Raw genomic sequence first — 22224 nt, 5'->3', positions numbered from 1 at the left:
CTCCATTGTCATCTGTAACTGGTGCCCTGGCCTGCACTTCAAACCGTGAGTAAAAGTGTGGAAACTGCACCCTGCTGTGTCCTCAGACTTATTTACTGCGCCATCCATCCTGCACTACATCTATCAACACCATCTTTAACAATATACCGTAATTGCCCTGGGACTAAGCTCTACCTGTGGAAAGCTGTATCAACTCTGCTGCATGACCATCAGCCCCAGCCGTCTCTTTAAGCAATGTCCGCCATCCTTGGCCGAGTACCACAGGTGGCGTCACGAATCAGGTCTTAAACTTTCTTTCCCCTTTTAATAATTTTTCATTGTACGCCCAGGGCCATGGACCGGGTCACTGCTGCCGTGACGCATCTCCTTAAGAACCGGCCTGGTACCAAGTATCCCCACGGCCCTGGCGGGTGCTCCAGTAGCACATGTTCCATGCGTAGGTGGAACTCTGCGCTGACCTCAATGTTCACCCAGTGTGCCATTGGGGAAATGTAGCGTCTGTCAACATGTCAGTCGTTAAGTGGACAATCACAAACTATGTTGGTAAGGGCATGTGATGTTCCTGGAATGTGCTGGTACAAGGCAGGGATGAAAGTGAAGGCTCGGGACCGAGTACCAACGGACCAAATTTCTTTATTACAAGCAAACGAAATTTCACACACAGCAGGTTATATAGAATGTATGACCAAAATATTTATTTTCCAAAAAAAAAATGTCCTTTAACTGTGCCAGGCTAAGCTGTTTTTAAACCACCATATTTTTATACAAACCATGTTAAATCGTATGGTTGACTAAATGAATCCAGAAATTGTTCAATTCTTTTTTGGAGTGTTATATGCCACCTTAGTGTAACAAGAACCACGTTGGTGTATGGATGAATCATCCAATTGATAAAGTTCTGGAATTGTTTGTTAGATTTCAGTGGAATATGAAACTCTGAAAAAGCACGTAATACTGTGGATGAGTAATTGAATCCAAACAAATATTTATCTGCTTTTTGGTAGTGTTCTATGATTTGTGGTACATTTTCTGTTATAATACTGTATGGGTAATATAGTATTTTTTTTCAAAACATCACACCCTCCCATGTTGAAAAAGAAATCTAGTCTCGTGAAGCTGCGATTTAGTTGGCAACAGACTGAAGCGCTCAGCTCTGCCTTTATTTTACCGCTGTCCCTGCTCCTGTAACTATCCCTTGGGCTAAATGCACAATGTATCTGCTACAAACAGCAAAGCTTAGGATTAGCGCTTAGAAGAACTTAGTCAGTGTCTCTTGAAGTCTTTAAAAGCCTTACACCCTGCCTCTGCCAAATAGTAAGTTCAACTAGCTAAATATAGTTATGGTTTTTAGGACGTTGTCACATGGCCAAAAAAAATCTCACCCAAGAAAGTAGGAAAGCAATTTGGCAAATCCCTGTCCCTAACACAAAGTATCAGACACATGGTGCTAAAATGCCCATTGACCATAGAAGTACCACATGCAGTGACCGACATTCTCATGTAGGCTTGAACAAAACATCTGCCAGAATAACATGAGGTAGCTTTATGAACTCCAACAAATGTGACTATCAAAAGCTGCATAATGCTGAACCCAATTAGATAATTGTCGTTGGGTCATAGAGGGGACGGAAGCGTGGGTACAACAGTGAAAAGGGAATGAGCAAGCAGAGGAGGCGGTAAGACATGTTGGCACAAGACATTATGAAGAAAGGGATGGAGAATGGATTTATTCTATGCCACAATTTTATTTTTTCCTTTCTAATTCTGATGACTTACATAATTGTTTAGAACTAATGAAAACTTGAGAATGTTGACTGTTCCACTTGCTAATGCAGATTTTGAGCTTTGTAGATTGCCCCAGGTATTGCATGGAGGGAAGTCCATGCACAAAATATGCGGTGACCACCTTGGAAGATGTGTTGATACAGCAACTACTCCTTCCGTTCAGCCCGGCCGGGAGTTGGAGCTGGTGGCACCTTCTGCATCGTGTACATTGGCAGAAGACCAGACCAGACTGCAATGTTTCTACAGATTCCAGGTATGTATTTTGGAGTCTCACACCAGTATGGACTCATCTGGAGTAGCAATGATTTTGCAGGTAGGCCTGTATGTAATACAGAAGCTCATGCAGATTTTTAGGGCTTTGGAGCTACCCAAGGAGGTGTTCTTTATTTAAAGTCCATCCTCAAAAGGTATACACAAAGGCTTGGGGGATACCCTGGCTTGCCACCATGCCACTACCAGAACTCTGTAGTGTAGTGCAGGATACACATGTGGACTTCGAGTTGTAAGCTACAGCAACAGTCCTCACCGAATGACAAAAAAACAAAGTAAGGAAACTTGTGTGGAGATCAGGTGAGAACTGTCCTTCCCAGGTTCCTTTTCTACATGATGATCCATTTGACATGTGGTCTGACTCATTTCGCTAAAGAAGCAATGGAAAGTTTGGTGAATCAACACTGGTTGGCTCCAGGGTTTAAGCTGGTACTGCATGTGTTTCTATAGTTTCTAACACTGACTTCCATAATCCAACAAAAGCTTATTGTTCCACAATCACGCAGTCCAAGATTATTATACCCTTTCCAGTAACTGCCGACAATTGCCTATAGTTTACCCAAGGTAGGAACAGAGAGGAGTATGTTGTCAATGGCTCTTCAGGTTGGCCTGAGGACTGGCACTGTGCTAGCATAACTACACTATTGCAGGAAAAAGAGGAAATGTTCCAGCTTCTGGTAAAATTTTCAGAGTAATATTTATTCCAGCAACAAAACAATTAAAAATATGGACAAAAGCAAGCGACGTGTTTCGAACGAGGTTGTTCTTTATCAAGCACTATATTTTTAATTGTTTTCTCTTTCCCCCATGACGGCACCACGGAGAGAGGGGGATCCGCCCTCAGGGACAGGAAACCTACAGATGAAAAAGGCAGTACCTCTCTCCCACATCAGTTGGTTTCCTGTCCCTGACGGGGAACCTACAGCATGTACCTGACGGACCGTCGCAGGATTCCGGGGACCGATCCAGGCCGGTGATAGGCAGCGGGGCGCCCTGCCTCGGCCGGGTCGAGGCCTCAAATGGGCTTCCCCCCCCGAAGCACCACCACCGAGGTCGGCGGGCCTTGAGGGTGAGTGGGGAGAGGCAGTGAAAAGACCAGGAAGTCTGCCGATCGCAGAAAAAGGAAAAGAAAAGAAAAAAAAAAATGAGGGCCTCCTGCAGTATAGTGACGGCGGCCACTACAGGAGAGCCCCACCGAATTGCAAGGCAACAGGTGCAGGTGGCGGCAGTCACCAGGAGCACAGGCCGGAGCCTGCCATACTTCAGAGCGGGGGAGGCGGCAGCGGCCACCGGGAGCTGCGATGCGGGCAGGCCTCTGGCAGAGCAGGGGCGGCAGCGGCCACCAGCCACAGGTACAGCGCCGGGGGGGCGCAGGAGACCGGCGCTGAATGCGCAATGTGGCGGTAGGTCACGCGTGCCATTACAGCTCCCTTATAGAGGGAGGAGCGGTGCACCTCTGGGTAATCTCGCAGTGGCGAGACTTCCGGCGGAGCGTGAGGTTTCCGGGCGCCACAGGGATCCCTGGGAAGAGGGTGGCGGTGCCAAATTCAAATTAAAAAAAAAAAAAAAAAAATTTGAGAAAAGCTTAAAAAAAAAAAAAAAAAAAAAAAAGCAGGCTGAAGTAGAAGGAAGGAGCGGTCACCATGAGTGGGAAACTGCAGAGGGAGAAGGAGACATGGTGGAGGTCCCCGAAGCAGGGACCTCCGCAAATGCAGGAACATGCAGCGGTCATGCAGGGTCACGACGCAGCCAAAGCTCCACCATGGCGGCAGAGCCAGAAGTGGATTCAGCAGTGGAGATAATCCTCACGCCCGAACCTGTATCGTTTGTTCCACAAGAGGGTGAGTGATCTCCGTGAATGCCCGCTCGCTAATTTGCGACTATTAATCTTTCTTTCAGGGGCGTAAATGCACTACCAAATCTAAGCACATGAGGTGTGCTATATGCAGGGAGGAGCTACCCACTAGGTGGGAGAAAAAGCTCTGTGCAACTTGCATAGAACAGACAAGACAAGAGGAGTGTCCGAGGTTTGCATCAGACCTGAAAACATTAATAAAAACCCAGGTCGAAGACTCCCTTAAAGGTGCCAGAACCTCAAAGAAGAACCGCCGGTCCAGGCATAGATCTCCGGAGTCAAGTGTCAGGGAGTCAGAAAGCGAGCTATCCAACACAAGTGATTCATCATCTTCCCAGTCCTCTTCATCATCCTCAGAAGGGGGTCACAGCTGCTTCCCCATTGAGGAGACGGACACCCTAGTAAAAGCTGTGAGGACAACTATGGGACTGGTAGACGAACATCCTAAGAAAACGGCCCAAGATATAATGTTCGGAGGGCTAGAGCAAAAAAAAAAAAAAACGGAGGGCTTTCCCGATTAATGAGAAAATCCACTCCCTCATCAAGCGAGAGTGTAAAAAGCCAGACAAAAAAGTCCTCCTAACACCCAAAAGGAAATACCCCTTTGACGACCCGGCCTGCTCATGTTGGAGCAAAGAACCTAAATTAGATGTAGCGGTCGCAAAAGCTTCTAAAAAATTTGCCCTGCCTTTTGAAGATGGGTACCCTAAAGGACCCAATGGATAAGAAAGCAGAAACTTTCTTAAACATTTGGGAAGCGGCAGGGGGGGGGGCTAAAACCAGCCATTGCAGCTACGTGTACAGCACGCGTCCTGATGGTCTGGCTAGACCATTTAGATCAGGGTTCCCCAACTCCAGTCCTCAAGGCCCACCAACAGGTCATGTTTTCAGGATTTCCTTTGTATTGCACAGGGGAAGCAATTATCACCTGAGCAATAATAAGGAAATCCTGAAAACATGACCTGTTGGTGGGCCTTGAGGACTGGAGTTGGGGAACCCTGATTTTAGATGCTCAGATAAAAGGGAAAGTCCCAAGAGAAACGATACAGTTTCGGTAGTGAAGGGGGCAGCAGCGTTTCTGGCGGATACGGCGGTAGACTCAACCAGACGGGCAGCCAGGACAGCGGCCTTCTAAAATGCCACAAGACGCGCCTTATGGCTGAAGTGCTGGCCGGGAGACTTGCAGACAAAAGCCAAGTTGTGCGCAATCCCGTGTGAAGGGGAATTCTTGTTTGGCCCAACACTGGACGAGATCTTAGACAAGGCTGGGGACAAGAAGAAATCCTTTCCCGGGTTCCCCAGCCAGTCATACAAATGACCTTTTCGGAACAGAAGGTTTGTGGCGGAAGCCCCCAAAAAAGGGAACAAAAAAGGATGAGAGGATAGAAGGAACAAGAATAAAGGCTTTATGTTTAACAAACCCCCCGACAGCAAGAAGCCACAATGAAGGTACTCCCCGAGTCGGGGGAAAATTATTTATTCCCAGGCCTGGAGAAAGTAGGATATCTGCGAGTTCATGGATACTGGATATAATAAAAGTAGGTCTGAGGCTAAAATTCATCACCCTCCCAAACGATTCTTTTGTGATAACGCCCCAAAGGATATCACACGAGCAGCTAGCTCTACAGCAAGAGATAACGAATCTACAAGAGAAAAACGTATTACAAGAAGTCCCCTACCAAGATAGGGGCAAAGGCTTCTACTCCCATCTCTTCCTTCGCAAGAAGCCAGACGGATCGTACAGAGCCATCATAAATCTAAAAAGGCTGAACAAATTCCTAGAGGTTCAGCACTTCAAAATGGAAGCGATAAAATCTTGTATAAAAATGCTTCCCCCAGTTGCTTCATGGCCGTATTAGACTTAAGAGACGCATACTACCATGTGCCTATTCAGAGACCACAGGAAATGCCTCAGGGTGGCGGTGACAATCCAGGGGGAGATGAAACATTATCAGTTCAGAGCCCTCCCCTTCGGGCTAGCCATTGCTCCAAGGGTGTTTACAAAAGTAATGGCGGAGGTAATGGCCCACATAAGAGAGCAAAACATTCTGATAGTCCCGTACCGGGACGATCTCTTAATAGGGGTCACCTTTCACCACTGCAAAGAACAAGTGGACATGGTCATGAGGTCTCTAAGTCTAGGGCGGATGCTGAACTTACCCAAGTCCAAGCTCATACCAAGTCAGGTACAAGAGTACTTGGGGATAACTATGGACTCCATTAAACAGAAATGTTATCTTCCGCAGACGAAGGTGCAAAAAAATGAGACCGCGTCACAAATGATTGCCTTTTAGGGTAGTGGTCGGGGAGGCTATGTCACTGGTGGGGTCGATGACAGCCTGCATACCAACAGTTCAGTGGGCACAGAGCCACACGCGAAGCTTACAATGGGAAATATTAGATGCAGACGTTTCCCTACACGGCAATTTAGACATGCAAATAAACATCTCACCAGAGACAATACATTCCTTAATATGGTGGACAGTTCCAGCCAACCTAGCCAGGGGGGTCCCTTGGGCGTTACCTGCGACAAAGATCCGGACCACGGACGCAAGCCCCTGGGGTGCACATCTAGATAATCAGGTGGCGCAAGGGCCCTGGGACCAGGGAAGAGAGTCCGCTTCCTCAAATATGAAGGAGCAGCTGGCAGTAAAACTAGCTCTTTCATTTTCTAAATTCTCTTCGTTCCCATCACATAAGAGTCCTCTCAGACAACCAGGTAGTGGTAGCATATCTAAACCACCAGAGGGGCACCAGATCTTGGGCACTGAGGGAGGTAACAAAGTCCATCTTCCACCTGGTAGAACACAATCTGGAATCCCTGACAGCCCTTCACATAAAGGGTTCAGAAAATCAAACAGCAGATTTTCTGAGCAGGACACGTCTAAAACAGGGGGAGTGGGAACTAAACCAGTTAGTTTTCAACCAGATTGCGAAACTCTGGGGCCGGCCAGAAATAGACTTGTTTGCGAACAGCCAGAATCAGACGTTGAAAGCCTTCTGCTCAATCGATCCCCGGGGTTGGGGGGGGGGGGGCAGTAACCCTAGACTCTTTCACGATACCCTGGGATTATCATCTGGCCTACGCCTCCCCCCCCCAATATCTCTTATCCCCTTAGTACTGAGGAAAATACGGGGAGACAAGGCGACAGTAGTAGTAATAGTGCCCTTCTGACCACGGAGAATATGGTTTTCCTGGCTGAGAAGGATGTCTGTAACGGATCCCTGGGTCCTACCAGAAACTCCAGACCTACTATCCCAGGGACCTGTGTATCTCCCCCACATAAAAAACCTACACATGACAGCTTGGCTTTTGAGAGGGAACTCCTAAGTAACAAGGGCTTCTCGTCGAACTTGGTAACCACACTATTACAAAGCGGAAAGCCAGTAACCACTAAAGCATACGGCAAAGTGTGGAAGAAATTCATGTCAGTGTCAGGCTCTGACCGAACGGGTGAAATCCATGTAGACAAAATTCTGGAATTCCTACAAAGGGGGTTGGAAAAAGGGTTAGCTACAAGCACCTTAAAAGTACAGATGGCGGCCCTGGGAGCTTTGTATAACTATGACCTAGTCAAAAATAGATGGGTTAGGAGATTTATTACAGCCTCAAGTAGATCTAGGCCGATCCCCCTACGCCCCCCCCCCCCCCCCGGGATCTAAACTTAGTGCTAATTGTGCTGACTAAATCTCCCTTCGAACCCCTAGCGGAGGTTCCGTTAAAAATATTGTCCCTTAAGGCTACAAGGAGGGAGGTCTTAACTTCTGCCCGCCGCATTAGTGACATACAGGCCTTGTCTGCCCACTCACCCTTGACGCAAGTTCTGGATGATAGGGTAATCCTTAGGACTGACCCAGCATATCTCCCCAAGGTGCCTTCTCAGTTTCATAGGACCCAGGAAATCTCCCTGTACCAATCCTAAAAACAAAACAGAGGAGGTATTACACACTTTAGACGTAAAAAGATGCCTGGTCCAATATTTGACAACCACAAGGGAGTTAAGGAAGGATAGGGCTCTGTTTGTCCGTTTCAGGGTCCTCGGAAAGGTCAAAAGGCATCAAAGGCCACACTGGCGAGGTGGATAAGAGGCCATCACCCTATCCTTCTCATCCTGCGGGGCGTCCATCCCAGAGGACGTAAAGGCCCACTCAACCAGGGCAGTGGCATCATCCTGGGCAGAGAAAGCCGGCGCTTCAATAGACCAGATATGTAGAGCTGCCACTTGGTCTTCCCCCTCTACATTTTTTCAGACATTACCGTCTAGACTTGACCTCCTCTTCAGATCTCACCTTTGGGTAAAGGGTTCTGGAGGCGGTGGTCCCTCCCTAGATGTACAATCTTTGTAATTCTCTCCGTGGTGCCGTCATGGGGGAAAGAGAAAATCGTAGTTACTTACCGATAACTGTATTTCTCTGATCCCATGACTGCACCCGTACATCCACTCCCTTTCACACACAGGTGTGCACATTAGAGTGAGTTAGTTAGCTTTAGTACTTTGCCACACGGTGCCTCTATTAAGTTGAAGTTGTATAATTTGACTAATTTTGGATTTTTATAACCTTTTGAGTTGCAGCTGAAAGTTCTGTGTAATGCTCTGTAAACCAACTGATGTGGGAGAGAGGTACCGCCTTTTTCATCTGTAGGTTTCCTGTCCCTGAGGGCGGATCCCTCTCTCTCCGTGGTGCCGTCATGGGATCAGAGAAATACCGTTATCGGTAAGTAACTACAATTTTTTGAGGGTGTTCTGCCGTTTTCCACGTATGACGCTGTGTGGATTTCAGCATACGGCTAAACCCTTCATCCACTCCCAGTAAAAAGACTGTATGGGTGCTTAAGTCTATATTTATTGAGATGATGTGAACAACAATTGTAGATAACGGATGATAAAGTGGATGAGATCGGGTAAAAACTACAAAGAAAATAGGCAGTACAGTATATCAGTACTGGCAGATAGCAGTAACATAGGGTGCTATTACATCAGGAAAGGCAATGATACAGGGTGCTATTATATCAGTAGCAGGCATTATTATAGAGGATGAGTAATACAACACACTGCAGTGAAGAGAGATATCTAAGCAACTTAGGCTGCCAGCATTGCACTACCTGAACAGGGATGCATCTAACTACATGCAGTGCAAAGAGCATTACAACAGGCTGAAAATACATTGCACATATCATGGGGCTGCATTATGGCTAGCTAACACAGATACATAGCACAAAACATAACTCTATTAAACCCTCACCGGAATCCGCTTGACATATGCAGTGATTTGCAGAGAGCAGGACGTGTGTGTGTGGGGCGCGCTCAGAGATCCGGGAGAAAATGGCTACAAGCTTCCTAGCCTGGAAAACCTGAAGTGGCAGTTCTAAACAGAACAACTATTAAAGGGAAAGACTTCTACATCCATGAATAGGAAAAGAGGACAACTATGACATCTAATGGCCATAGCTGGAACAGCGCTTAAGAAATTTCTTGCTGCACATGAATGGGCAGAAAAGAGGGAATAAAGATTACTCTGAAAATTTTACCAGGAGCTGGAACAATTCCTCTTTTTCCTGCAATTGCTATACATGAGTGATCTGCTCGTGATTCCATGCACGCTGGACTCCTTTAAATGTGAACGGTGAGTTGGCATTATCCTTTGTTTTCAGCAACTTCACTATACATATCCAAGAAACTGGTTTAATAAGTGGCATGTCTGTATGGGGCTCCAGACACCATAGAAAGTGACAAGGGAACACTTTTCACAAGAGAGGTACTAGGAAGTTTTTAGAAGACTTGAAAATACACAAACCATATCATCCGCAGAAAAGTGGCAAAGTTGAGACTGATTGGGACACGAGTTAAAAATTCAGAAAATGATTCCACAAAAGTCATGGACTGAATGTCTGCCACTAGCTTTATAGTCAGTAAGAATGGACCACAAGGCGCTCTCCATATGAGATTCCTTTCGGGAGTAATGAAGACGGGTCACGTTCCCTCAATAGTTGCAGCTGCTACTTGGGGACTTAACTGGATGTCAGAGATGAATTTGTGAAAATGTCTGTTGTAAAGCAGTGCTTTCTTTTCCATACCAGACACACAAGAAATAAAGGGGAGTCATTCATTAAAGCCTGGACCAAAAGTGTAGCTGGGGTTTTGGTTCGGGGGGGGGACTTCTGAGTGGGCCCCTAACCAGGTAACCTTGATCACAACTGGGTGATGCACCCTAATAGCGGAGGAGAACCTCAGCAGATGACAGCGATGTTGCTGAAAATAGTCTCTTTATAAAGACCAATATTGATATTACCGCCATATGGTCAGTGGTAGATACCAGTCCTGCAGAACATTATAAGAGATCACAGCACAGTTACAGATAATGACATACAGCTGACATTCTAATGGAATCATTCACTTTTCCCATCTTTTCCATCTGGCCCAGACTGATGTGACAACTTCTTGCAGTCAGGACTTGACTGCAAAGATTACAACAAAGACATTTCACGTCTCATATTTTCAGCGCAGTCACCAATGCAACTGTTCCCAACCTGCACAAACTCCGCATCCTGCTGATACCCCAATGCTGAGCCACTGCTCCGTATGTGTCCTCATTACTGCACCTGCTGTGTGGCTCTGTGTGCCTCTAGGTGGTAAAACAAACCTCTAGAATATAGTAATGCCGGGTGCAAGTGCCCCAGAAAACAGTGCCCACATTGTCCCCTAGAAAGTAGTAATGCCCTCTGTGTGCACCTTTGACAGTCACAGTAACCTGAGTTCCCCTATAACAATAAGTGTTCACTTTATATTCAATAATGTCCCAAGTCTCCCCCTTTAAAGCTCTCTACACAATATGATGCTCTTATACAGTCTAATATCCCCTCACTGTGGGTATATACATATACAGTCATATGTAAAAGTTTGGGCACCCCTATTAATGTTAACCTTTTTTCTTTATAACAGTTTTGGTTTTTGCAACAGCTATTTCACTTTCATATATTTAATAACTGATGGACTCAGTTATATTTCTGGATTCAAATGACGTTTATTGTACTAACAGAAAATGTGCAATCTGCATTTAAACAAAATTTGACCGGTGCAAAAGTATGGGCACCCTTATCATTTTCTTGATTTGAACACTCCTAACTACTTTTTACTGACTTCCTGAATCACTAAATTGGTTTTGTAACCTCATTGAGCTTTGAACTTCATAGCCAGGTGTATCAAATCATGAGAAAAGGTATTTAAGGTGGCCACTTGCAAGTAGTTCTCCTATGTGATTCTCCTATGAAGAGTGGCATCATGGGCTCCTCAAAACAACTCTCAAATGATCTGAAAACAAAGATTATTCAACATAGCTTTTTAGGGGGAAGGATACAAAAAGTTGTCTCAGAGATTTAACCTGTCAGTTTCCACTGTGAGGAACATAGTAAGGAAATGGAAGAACACAGGTACAGTTCTTGTTAAGCCCAGAAGTGGCAGGCCAAGAAAAATATCAGAAAGGCAGAGAAGAAGAATGGTGAGAACAGTCAAGGACAATCCACAGACCACCTCCAAAGACCTGCAGCATCATCTTGCTGCAGATGGTGTCACTGTGCATCGGTCAACAATACAGCGCACTTTGCACAAGGAGAAGCTGTATGGGAGAGTGATGCGAAAGAAGCCGTTTCTGCAAGCACGCCACAAACAGAGTCGCCTGAGGTATGCAAAAGCACATTGGGACAAGCCAGTTACATTTTGGAAGAAGGTCCTGTGGACTGATGAAACAAAGATTGAGTTGTTTGGTCATACAAAAAGGCGTTATGCATGCGCTGTATTGTTGACCGATGCACAGTGACACCATCTGCAGCAAGATGATGCTGCAGGTCTTTGGAGGTGGTCTGTGGATTGTCCTTGACTGTTTTCACCATTCTTCTCAGCCTTTCTGATATTTTGCTTGGCCTGCCACTTCTGGGCTTAACAAGAACTGTACCTGTGTTCTTCCATTTCCTTACTATGTTCCTCACAGTGGAAACTGACTGGTTAAATCTCTGAGACAACTTTTTGTATCCTTCCCCTGAAAAGCTATGTTGAATAATCTTGGTTTTCAGATCATTTGAGAGTTGTTTTGAGGAGCCCATGATGCCACTCTTCATAGGAGAATCAAATAGGAGAACTACTTGCAAGTGGCCACTTTAAATACCTTTTCTCATGATTTGATACACCTGGCTATGAAGTTCAAAGCTCAATGAGGTTACAAAACCAATTTAGTGCTTCAGGAAGTCAGTAAAAAGTAGTTAGAAGTGTTCAAATCAAGAAAATGATAAGGGTGCCCATACTTTTGCACCGGTCAAATTTTGTTTAAACGCAGATTGCACATTTTCTGTTAGTACAATAAACCTCATTTGAATAAAGAAATATAACTGAGTCCATCAGTTATTAGATATATGAAACTGAAATACCTGTTGCAAAAACCAAAATTGTTATAAAGAAAAAAGGTTAACATTAATAGGGGTGCCCAAACTTTTACATATGACTGTATACTGACCCCTTAGAGCTATCAAACAGTTTGGGGGATACTAACACTAATCACACTGTATGATGGCCCCCTAGATAGCCTCCATATAGTATAATGCACCAGGTAGTCCTCCATATAGTATAATGCAGCCCCCAACATAATGCATCCCCATAGTCAGCCTCTATAGTATAATGCCGCCCCCAACATAATGCATCCCCATAGGCAGCCTCTATAGTATAATGCAGCCCCATAGGCAGCCTCTATAGCAGTGTTTCCCAAACTCCAGTCCTCACGGACCCCTTGGGTCATGTTTTCAGGATTTCCATAGAGTTGCACAGGTGAGAGAATTCCTGATGCCTTGATACTTCCACCATATGTGCAATGATAAGGAAATCCTGAAAACTTGACCCATGGGGTCCGTGAGGAATGGAGTTTGGGAAACGCTGCTCTATAGTATCATGCAGCCTGTATAGTTTAATGCACCCCCTTAGGCTCTCTATATAGTATGAAGCAACCCCATAGGCAGCCTCTGTATAGTATAACAGAACCCCATAAAAAATCTAATACTGCCCTTTCTTCCTGGCTGCTGAGCGCCCACACATCTCCGGACCACAGGTGCTGAGTAGTGACATCATGACTCCCTGTAAGCATCTGCGTTGGTAACATCAGACGCTGAGGGGGGGGATGATGGGAGAGGGAGCGCAACACTCCTTCTCTCGTCGCTGCTGTCAGCTTTATCTGCGTCCAGCCGGTACAGTTGAACCTGCGATGATAGGTGGGGGGCCCACTGCTGGCCCCCTAGTGGCGGGGGGGGGGGGTTAGAGCAGGGAGATCGATTCTCCCTGCACTGCTGCAAAATGTAACCGTATCGGCGCTGTGAACGCTGATGGTTAGGCTATATGAACACGTAGCAGAAAACTTCTGCTGAAAAACCTGACTCCTTTCCCAGAAACAGTGTTTTTTTTCTGCGCGGTTTTTATGCTTTTTTCCACGCGTTTTCAAGACGCATAGAAATAGCCAGAAACGCGGAAAAATCAGCGAAATTTATGAGCATGCTGCGTTTTATACCACAAAGCGCTTTTTTTCGCGTTAAACGCATCAGTATGCACAAAAAGTGCAAAATGCATAGAAATGAATGGGAAGCTTATTTTTAACGGTTTTATTGGAAAATCCGCTAAAAATACCGCTAAAAAAAACGCTGTGTGTGAACACAGCCTTACAGTAGCATAGCTCCAGCTGGGCCCCCTCAGAGCTCATGGCCTGGGGCGACTGCCCCCTCTGCCCTCCCGGTAGCTATGCTACTGGCCTGGACACTGAGTTGTTGAGAAGTTTGGAACCCACATTTGAGGGACCGCACCAAATCCAGTTTCTCCAACCTTAATTGGGAAGGGAAAAACATACGGATTCATACTATTGGCTTTGAACTCCGCCAAATCAATGCCTCACACAGCCATCCCGTTACTGGAGTTTATTCCTAATTGTTGGAATATGCATGCATTGTATATAGGGGATAATACCTGGGTGGGTTAGAAATCCCCACTGGCAAGTTTAATCTTATTGGGCTCTCATACTAACATATACATTAAAAGAAAAATCAGTCCCATTCTCTTTCAGGAGAGAGGGCCGATTTTTACTCTCGTTATCCATGTGCAGTCCCGTGTTTTTTACTTTTTTTTTTTTTTTTTTTTTTTTTCTTCTCCCTCGCATTGTCATTGATTAACAATGAAGAAATTGCAGAAATGAGTCCAGCTGATAAAGGCTTTAGGGCCCCGTCACACATAGCGACTCACCAGCGATCCCAACAATGATGTCAACGTGTCAGGATCGCTGGTGCATGGCTACATGATCGCTGGTGAGCTGTCAGACAGCTTCACCAGCGATCAGCGGTGTCACTGTGTACTTTAGTTACCAGCGCGTTGATGCGGGATCTGGTAACTAAGGTACTTATCGGGTTTCTAAGGGGCGTGCGTCTCTTAGAAACACGATGTGTACCTTGGTTACCAGCTCTTGCTCGCTGGTCTCCCGCCTGTCACACGCAGTGATGCATGCTGACCAGCGGGAGACCAGCGACCCCAAAAATGTCCAGGGCTTTCCATCAACGATCAGCGATACCGGCAGGGGGGCCGGTCGATTATCGCTGTCACACACTGCAATCTTGCTGGTGTCATCGCTGACGCGTCACAATTAGTGACTCAACAGTGATCTCGCTAGCGAGATCGCTATGTGTGACGGGGCCCTTACTTCCAAAAATTGTAAAAATTTACATGGCACCCTGATAACACAGCAATGCGTTTCGAACACAAGCTGTGTTTTGTCAAAGCTTGTGTTCGAAACGCATTGCTGCGTTATCTGGGTGCCATTTAATTTTTACAATTCAATTTTTGGAATAAAGTAAAGCCTTTTTTATTCGGACTCCCATGACCGCACCACGAGAGGGGGGATCCGCCCTTCAGGAACAGGAAACCTACAGATACAAAAGGGCGGCACCTCTCCCACGCATCAGTTGATTTTCCTGTTCCCGAGGGGACAAGATCCTACAAATGGAATCCGAAGAGGATCCCAAGCCGACCGGTCGATACAGGTAGCGGGGGGGTCTCCTACCTCGGCCAGGTGCAGAGCTCCTGGAGACGCCACGGTTGTCCTTGCTGGGCTGCACGGCGGTGGCGTTCACAGCAGGGAGCGGTGTCCGGAGGATATCCTCCTCCATTAGGAAGAAGCTGCCGCTGCTAAGTATGCCCCCCGTGGTCTCCCTGCTACTGTGGCGTGGTGGCTGGGGTCAGTGTGCCGGCGCAACTCGGTGTCCGGGATCATAGAGCGCTGCAGGAGAATGTCCAGATGTCCCGCGCAACTTCCAGTTACACAGGAAGTGTGTGGGGCCGCGGTGACGTCGGGGGCGGAGACTGGGGGGCACTTCCGGGTCAGCGGCGCAGGCGCGGAAGATCCAAGATGGCGGCACCCATCGGGACAAGTGCCAGTAAGCGCCAGCTCGGGAGCCAATAGCTGCGCCAGCTGGGGGAGAACAATCGGGGGGGGGGGGGCGTGGCAGGTCTGCTGACTGGAGGAGGGGTATTTGAGCAGGGCCCAAGGGGGTTCCATTCTTCTGGCCACATCATTGCATGCGATGATGGAGAGCAAACAAGAGCAGCAGCGGGAATCATCACTGCCGCCCCTAGAGGACCTTCGGCAGGTCAAGCAAAGGGAAAAGGAATCGCGGGACATCAAACCGAGTGATCAATCCAGTCATAAAAGCTCCTCTAGACAGACAGGAGCATCGACTGAGAAAGATCCCCCTCGTTCTCCGGTACTTTATTGCTACACTGGTAAGTGATCTACGTGAAAGTTCACTCAGTGATGGAGCCTCCCTCTGTTTTTATTCCCAGGGGAAGAAGGCCACGAGTAAGGCAAAACACAGGTAATGTGCTCTCTGCGCTTGCCCACTACCAGACTCATGCCCCAAAAAGTTATGCCCCCCCTGTATCCAGCAGATGGTGGCGGAAATTGCTAAAATTGCTGCAAGTCTAAAAAACATAGGGCAGAAATGAAAGAAACCCTGAAAACCCTGTCCCAAGCAGGAAGCTCAGGGGTTGTGAACTGTTTTGAGTCAGATTCCTCGGCGGAATGGAGGAGAAATAAGAACTCCTCTGGCTCGTCCTCCTCGGAGGAAGAGGATTCCGGTGGGTTCTGTCTACCATTAGACCGGGTGGACAAGCTGGTAAAAGCGGTGAGAGGAACAATGGAGGTGGAGGAGCCCAAGCCACAGTTATCCATGCAGGATGTCATGTTCCGCGGGCTGAATCAGAAAAGGCGGAGGATCTTCCCTTTGAACGAAAAGATTCAGGATCTAATCTGTAGAGAATGGAAGAAGCCAGATAAGAGCGGTTCACTACCACCTGCCCTCAAACGTAGATACCCCTTTGATGATCCGGCAGCTAGCACTTGGGACAAGGCCCCTAAATTGGATTCGGCAGTCGCCAAGGCATCAAAAAGAGCCTCACTGCCCTTCGAGGACATGGGGACCCTTAAAGACCCCCTAGACAGGAAGGCAGACACCTTCCTTAACGGAACTTGGTCAGATGGCAGCCGGATTCCTAAGACCAGCAGTAGCCTCAACATGTACGGCCAGGTCCATGATGGTCTGGTTAGACCAACTGGAGTCTCAATTAAAACAGGGGATGCCTAGACAGACAATTTTGGGTGCCCTACCAGTAATCCAGGAGGCTGCAGCCTTCCTAGCGGATGCCTCAGCTGATGCAGTTAGAATGGCCGCTAGGGCAGCACGACTTTCTAATGCAGCTCGTAGAGCCCTGTGGCTAAAGTGCTGGCCGGGAGACATCCAGTCCAGGTCGAAACTCTGCACTATCCCGTGCATTCGTTCAATAGATGGAAATTCGGTCAGGGAAGAAGGCGCAACTCATCACCTAATAAAGACCATCCCAGATGGGCAGATAGGAGGAGAGGTACAGGCTTTATGTGCAGGCATTCTTCAAGAGAGCAAAAAAACCTGGCCAATGACTAGCGATTCCCGTGGGAGGTAGACTGTCAGCCTTCCTCCCAGCTTGGCTTCAGATATCCAAGAGTGACTGGGTGCAGAACGTAATATCCACCGGACTCAGGCTGGAATTTATTTATGTTCCCCGGGATACCGTTAAACTAACTCCCTTACGATCTTCGCCACTTGAACAAACTGCTTTAGAAGCAGAAGTCTTGACTCTGTCTTAAAAAGGTCCTGGTGAAGGTTCCGGAATCTCAGAGAGGTAGAGGCTTCTACTCTCCCCTATTCCTGATCCAAAAGCCAAATAAATCATTTAGAACCATTATTAATTTGCGTTCCCTTAATGAATTCTTGGTTAACCGAACCTTTAAGATGGAGTCTATCAATTCAACAATAAAGATGTTGTTTAAAGGGTGTTTCATGGCAGTCGTGGATTTGAAAGACTCGTACTATCATGTGCCTATCCACGCAGACTTCCAGCAGTTCCTGAGAGTGGCAGTTTCAGTGGACTGTTTAATCCGTCACTTTCAGTTTAGGGCTCTCCCTTTTGGTCTCTCAGCGGCCCCCCGGGTATTTGCGAAGATTGTGGCCGACGTCATGGCTCATCTACGAGAGGTGAATATCCTGATTGTCCCGTATTTAGATGATTTTTTGATTGTGGCAAATTCGGTGGACCAAAAGACTAGGTCCAGACTAGAGCACCTCGGGTGGAAAATAAATTACGAGAAATCCCGATTTCAGCCCCTAAGAGTCCAAAAATTCCTGGGCCTACTGTTAAATTCAGAAACCCAGCAGTGTCTTCTGCCACCAGATAAGTTAGAGCGCATTCAACAGCAGGTACTTCAGGCGATTGATAGACTCTCCATGACCCTCAGGCAAGCCATGTCACTGTTAGGTTCTCTTACCTCATGTATGCCAGCAGTCAGGTGGGCGCAGTTTCACACTAGATCCCTTCAGAAGGATGTCCTAGTTAGCGACAGGGCCTTAGAGGGGTCTTTACAAGGTCAGATATCTTTGAGTGCTTTGACCCTTACATCTCTTGGATGGTGGCTTGACAAGAACAACTTATCCTCAGGGGTGCCCTGGGTGACGCAGATAACCCGTATAATAACCACCGATGCTAGCCCCTCGGGTTGTTGGGCCCATATGGGGGACATAGTGGTCCAGGGACGATCGGACCTTAAAACGGAGACCTCGTCTAACCAGAGGGATCTGTTGGCGATTGAGTTGGCAGTTAAACTCATTATGTACCTAAAGGGTCATCATGTGAGGATCCTCTCGGACAACCAGGTAGCAGTAGCCTATATCAACCACCAAGGTGGAACACGCTCCAAGGCCCTGATGCGCATAACAGAACGTCTATTTTCAAATAGCCGAGAGAAATTTTCAATCTTTAACTGCGCTCCATATCAGAGGGAAAGACAACATGAAGGCAGACTTTCTAAGCCGCAGGGTCCTGAGGCAAGGAGAATGGGCTTTAAACAAGGACGTTTACAACCAGATTGTCCGCAGATGGGGTCAGCCGGAGGTAGACCTCTTTGCCAGCAAAGAAAACCTAAAAGTAAAAAAGTTCTGCTCTCTGAACCCCAGGTGAAATCCACTGGCAGTGGACGCCTTCCTGATAAAATGGGACTTCTCTTTGGCATATGCCTTTCCACCGTTGGCCCTCTTACCTCTGGTGGTGAGGAAGATCAGGGAAGATCGAGCAAGGGTCATATTAATTGCCCCATTCTGGCCCAGGAGGACCTAGTTCGCAAGGTTGAGGACCATGTCAGTATGTGATCCCTGGGTACTGCCGAACCTGCCGAATCTTCTCTATCAGGGGCCAGTCAACCATCCGCAAGTAGCAGGACTCCATTTGACGGCATGGAGTTTGAGAGGGCACTGTTGAAGAGTAGAGGTTTCTCCCAATATTTAATAAATACCCTCCTGAAGAGCAGGAAGCAGATTACTACAAATATCTATGCTAGAACCTGGAGGCGATTCCTGTCGACCTCTGAGTTTAATCTCAGGGATGGAATACTCACGAAACAGATTCTAGAATTCCTTCAGAGGGGTCTCGAGTTGCGTCTTTCCACAAGTACCTTAAAAGTGCAGGTTTCAGCCTTGGGGGCCCTATTTACCAGTGATATTGCCAGCAACTATTGGGTGACTAGATTCATCAAAGCTGCTAGCAGATCTAGACCCATACACAGGGATAAAGGTTTACCATGGGACTTGAATTTAGTCCTTACAGCTAAGACAGAGAAGCCATTCGAACCTCTGAATTCAGCCTCGTTAAAGATTATATCCCTTAAGGGCAGTTTCACACGTCCAGATAATTCCGGTACCGGAGCTATCCGTGTGCATACGTATGCCATCCGTGTGCTGTCCATGTTTTTGAAAAAATTATTTTCAATGTTAGCCCTTTGACTTTTTTAAAAACGCACACAGATCGCACACGGACAGCATCCGTGTGCGGTACATGTTTACACGGACCCATTGACTTGTATGGGTCCGTGTGATCCGTGCTGTTGCACAAAAACGGACATGTCAGCGTGTTTTGCACACGGACACACGGTCCGTGAAAACACGCTGACTTCTGCATAGACACATTCATTCGAGTGTGTCAGTGTCTGCGGTACGTGAGAAAACTGTCACTACACGTACCGGAGACACTGACGTGTGAAACTGCCCTAAGACAGCTTTTTTGGTAGCAATAACATCTGCGCCTAGGATAAGTGATATACAGGCACTTTCCCGGTTGCCCCCTTATACAGAATTTTTACATGATAGAGTAATCCTAAAACCAGACCCAGCATACTTGCCCAAGGTAGCGTCACACTTTCACAGGACACAAGAGATAGTTCTCCCTTCTTTCCTCCCTAATCCTACCAACCCTAAAGAGAAGCTTCATGCGTTAATGTTAAAAGATGCCTGCTAGAATATATCAGCTACTGATCCTTGGAGGAAAGAGTGTGCATTATTTTTATCCTTCCAAGGTCCTAAGAAAGGGTGTAGGGTACCAAAACGCACGTTAGTGAGGCTCTCTCTTGCTTACACAACAGGGGGCGGTCCAGCTCCACAGAATCAGAGGGCGCTTTCCACTCGTGCCATGGCGTTATCTTGGGCGGAGAGATCTGGAGTGTCAATTGACCAGATATGTAAGGCGGCCACCTGGTCATCTCCTTCCACCTTTTTTAACCACTATCGGTTAGATATGGGTTCCTCCTCGGATCTCACCTTTGGGCTAAGGGTGCTGTAGTCCCTCCCTAAGTTAGTTTACATCTCTGTAATTCTCTCGTGGTGCTGTCATGGGAGTCCGAATAAAGTATTAAGTTACGTACCAGTAATGGTATTTTTCTGAAGCCCATGACAGCACCCGTAGTTCCCTCCCTTGTTCACGTATAGGGGTGCACTCCTTCCTCTTGGAAAGCTACTTCCGGATTTACCTTATTTTGGAGTAAAAGATTACATATAATTTGTAAATAGGATGTATAGATTGTGTATATTGTATATATGCTGTGCCACTAACCAGGGTAGCCTCTCAAGCTCTGTAATCCAACTGATGCGTGGAAGAGGTGCCGCCCTTTTGTATCTGTAGGTTTCCTGTTCCTGAAGGGCAGATCCCCTCTCTCGTGGTGCTGTTATGGGCTTCCGAAAAATACCGTTAGGCCGGTTTCACATTAGCGCTTTTTCAGCGCGCGCACGGCCGGGGGTAGCTCCGCCCCCAAGCCGGCTCTCTGCCCGGCGTGCCCGCCCCTTGCTTGTAGCGCCGCCTACTAGCGGACTGCGGCGCCTGCGATCGGCGCACCCTATCTTTAGCATAGGGTGCGCAGATCGTGCGCAGGCCGTGCGCTAGTTGCGCTTTGACCTGCGCTGCGCACTTTTGACGGTGCGCCGTGCGCGCCAAAATCAAACTTTTCGGATTTTGGCGTGCACGGCGCACCATCAAAAGTGCGCAGCGCAGGTCAAAGCTCAACTAGCGCACGGCCTGCGCACGATCTGCGCACCCTATGCTAAAGATGGGGTGCGCAGATCGCAGGCGCCGCTGTCCGCTAGTAGGCGGCGCTACAAGGGGCGGGCACGCCGGGCAGAGAGCCGGCTCGGGGGCGGAGCTACCCCCGGCCGTGCGTGCGCTGAAAAAGCGCTAATGTGAAACCGGCCTTACTGGTACGTAACTTAATACTTTATCAGCTGGATTCATTTCCACAATTTCTTCATTTATTACCCAAGTGGTCCGCTTGGAGCCCAGGCCGTTACACACCGGTGTGGTAAGCTGGCATTCTTTTTTTCGTTGATTTAACAATTGTTCGGTGTAATTTTTTTTTTTTTCTATCCAATTGTACTTGTCTGACTTATACGCAAGTGGGGAAACTGGTTTTAGTGAAAGGAGAGCAAAGGGCAATGGACTAATGTACCAATAAAGCTCAAATTTTATGGTAATAACGAAGTACACTAGTGAGTTTCTCTACCAAGACTAAATCTGGACAAAGAATGTGACCATGGGTCATGCACAATGTGATGTTGATGACTCATGGGCATCATTTTTTACCCAGGTGATGGGGCATTATGTGAGAAAATGGGTGCTCAGATGGAGGCTGAGGGAGACTACCATTCTGGACCCTTTACATACGGTACTTTAGTCCCATGGCTAACACTGTTCTTGTTTTGTTTTACAGCTCTAATCTTCTGAATCTGGATAACTACTGGAATACACTCCTGAGGGGAAATGATATTGTGTGTGGCTTGTGGACATGATGCTTATTGGTGGTACCTAAGGGAGCTGGAGGAACATGCACTTTGGTCCACGTGGGTTTGGGGGAAAGAAGATCTAGCTACCGTACAAAAAACGTGTCTGCACATAAGTTGGCAAAAAAGACAGAGAATCGAACCCAAAGCCAGGACCGTAGTCCGTGTTCCATGGGAGAAAACATTTTGGGTTATCTTTCGCAATGGTATGTTTAGAGTGTTAAAGAACGCAAAAAATATTGAGCCATTGGATGAACTTTTTTAGCAATATTTGATGTATTTGCTACACTTACATGACAAATGATGCTAATGATTAAATGGCTCACAATTGTTACTTGTGAAGCAGTAAGATAATCGAATAGGTGCAGCCTGCGGTCATTATATTTAAAGTAGATATGACAGGCTCAAACCCCAACTTAGGTGCTCTGGGAAAAAAAGGCTAAATGGAGTAGCCCCGGCACCCTAATGACATGGAAATAGAGTCTTTTCAACGACAGTCTTTTTTTGTTGTGATTTTTATTGATTGTGAAAAAAGATGATGGTACAATCCAACGTTTCAGCTCTACATCTCGAGCTTTCATCAGGGATATGACTACAGTATATACAATAAAAGAAC

General features: G+C 47.0%; 1 protein-coding gene across 1 annotated transcript in view; it reads left to right on the top strand.

The window, feature by feature from the left end:
* The first annotated feature begins 1888 nt into the window (after positions 1–1888).
* LOC141098757 (uncharacterized) overlaps positions 1889–22224 on the top strand; it is a 113735-nt gene continuing 93399 nt past the window's right edge. Inside the window, exons 1-2 of the mRNA XM_073586734.1 lie at positions 1889–2038; positions 21539–21814. The gene's annotated coding sequence lies outside the window, so the exon portion shown is untranslated. The remainder of the gene's footprint in view (positions 2039–21538; positions 21815–22224) is intronic.

The sequence above is a fragment of the Dendrobates tinctorius genome, unplaced genomic scaffold (genome assembly GCF_039654945.1).
Source record: "Dendrobates tinctorius isolate UK_male_01 unplaced genomic scaffold, ASM3965494v1 ptg000095l, whole genome shotgun sequence".
Lineage (NCBI taxonomy): Eukaryota > Metazoa > Chordata > Amphibia > Anura > Dendrobatidae > Dendrobates > Dendrobates tinctorius.
This window is presented reverse-complemented; position numbering and strand designations above follow the sequence as displayed.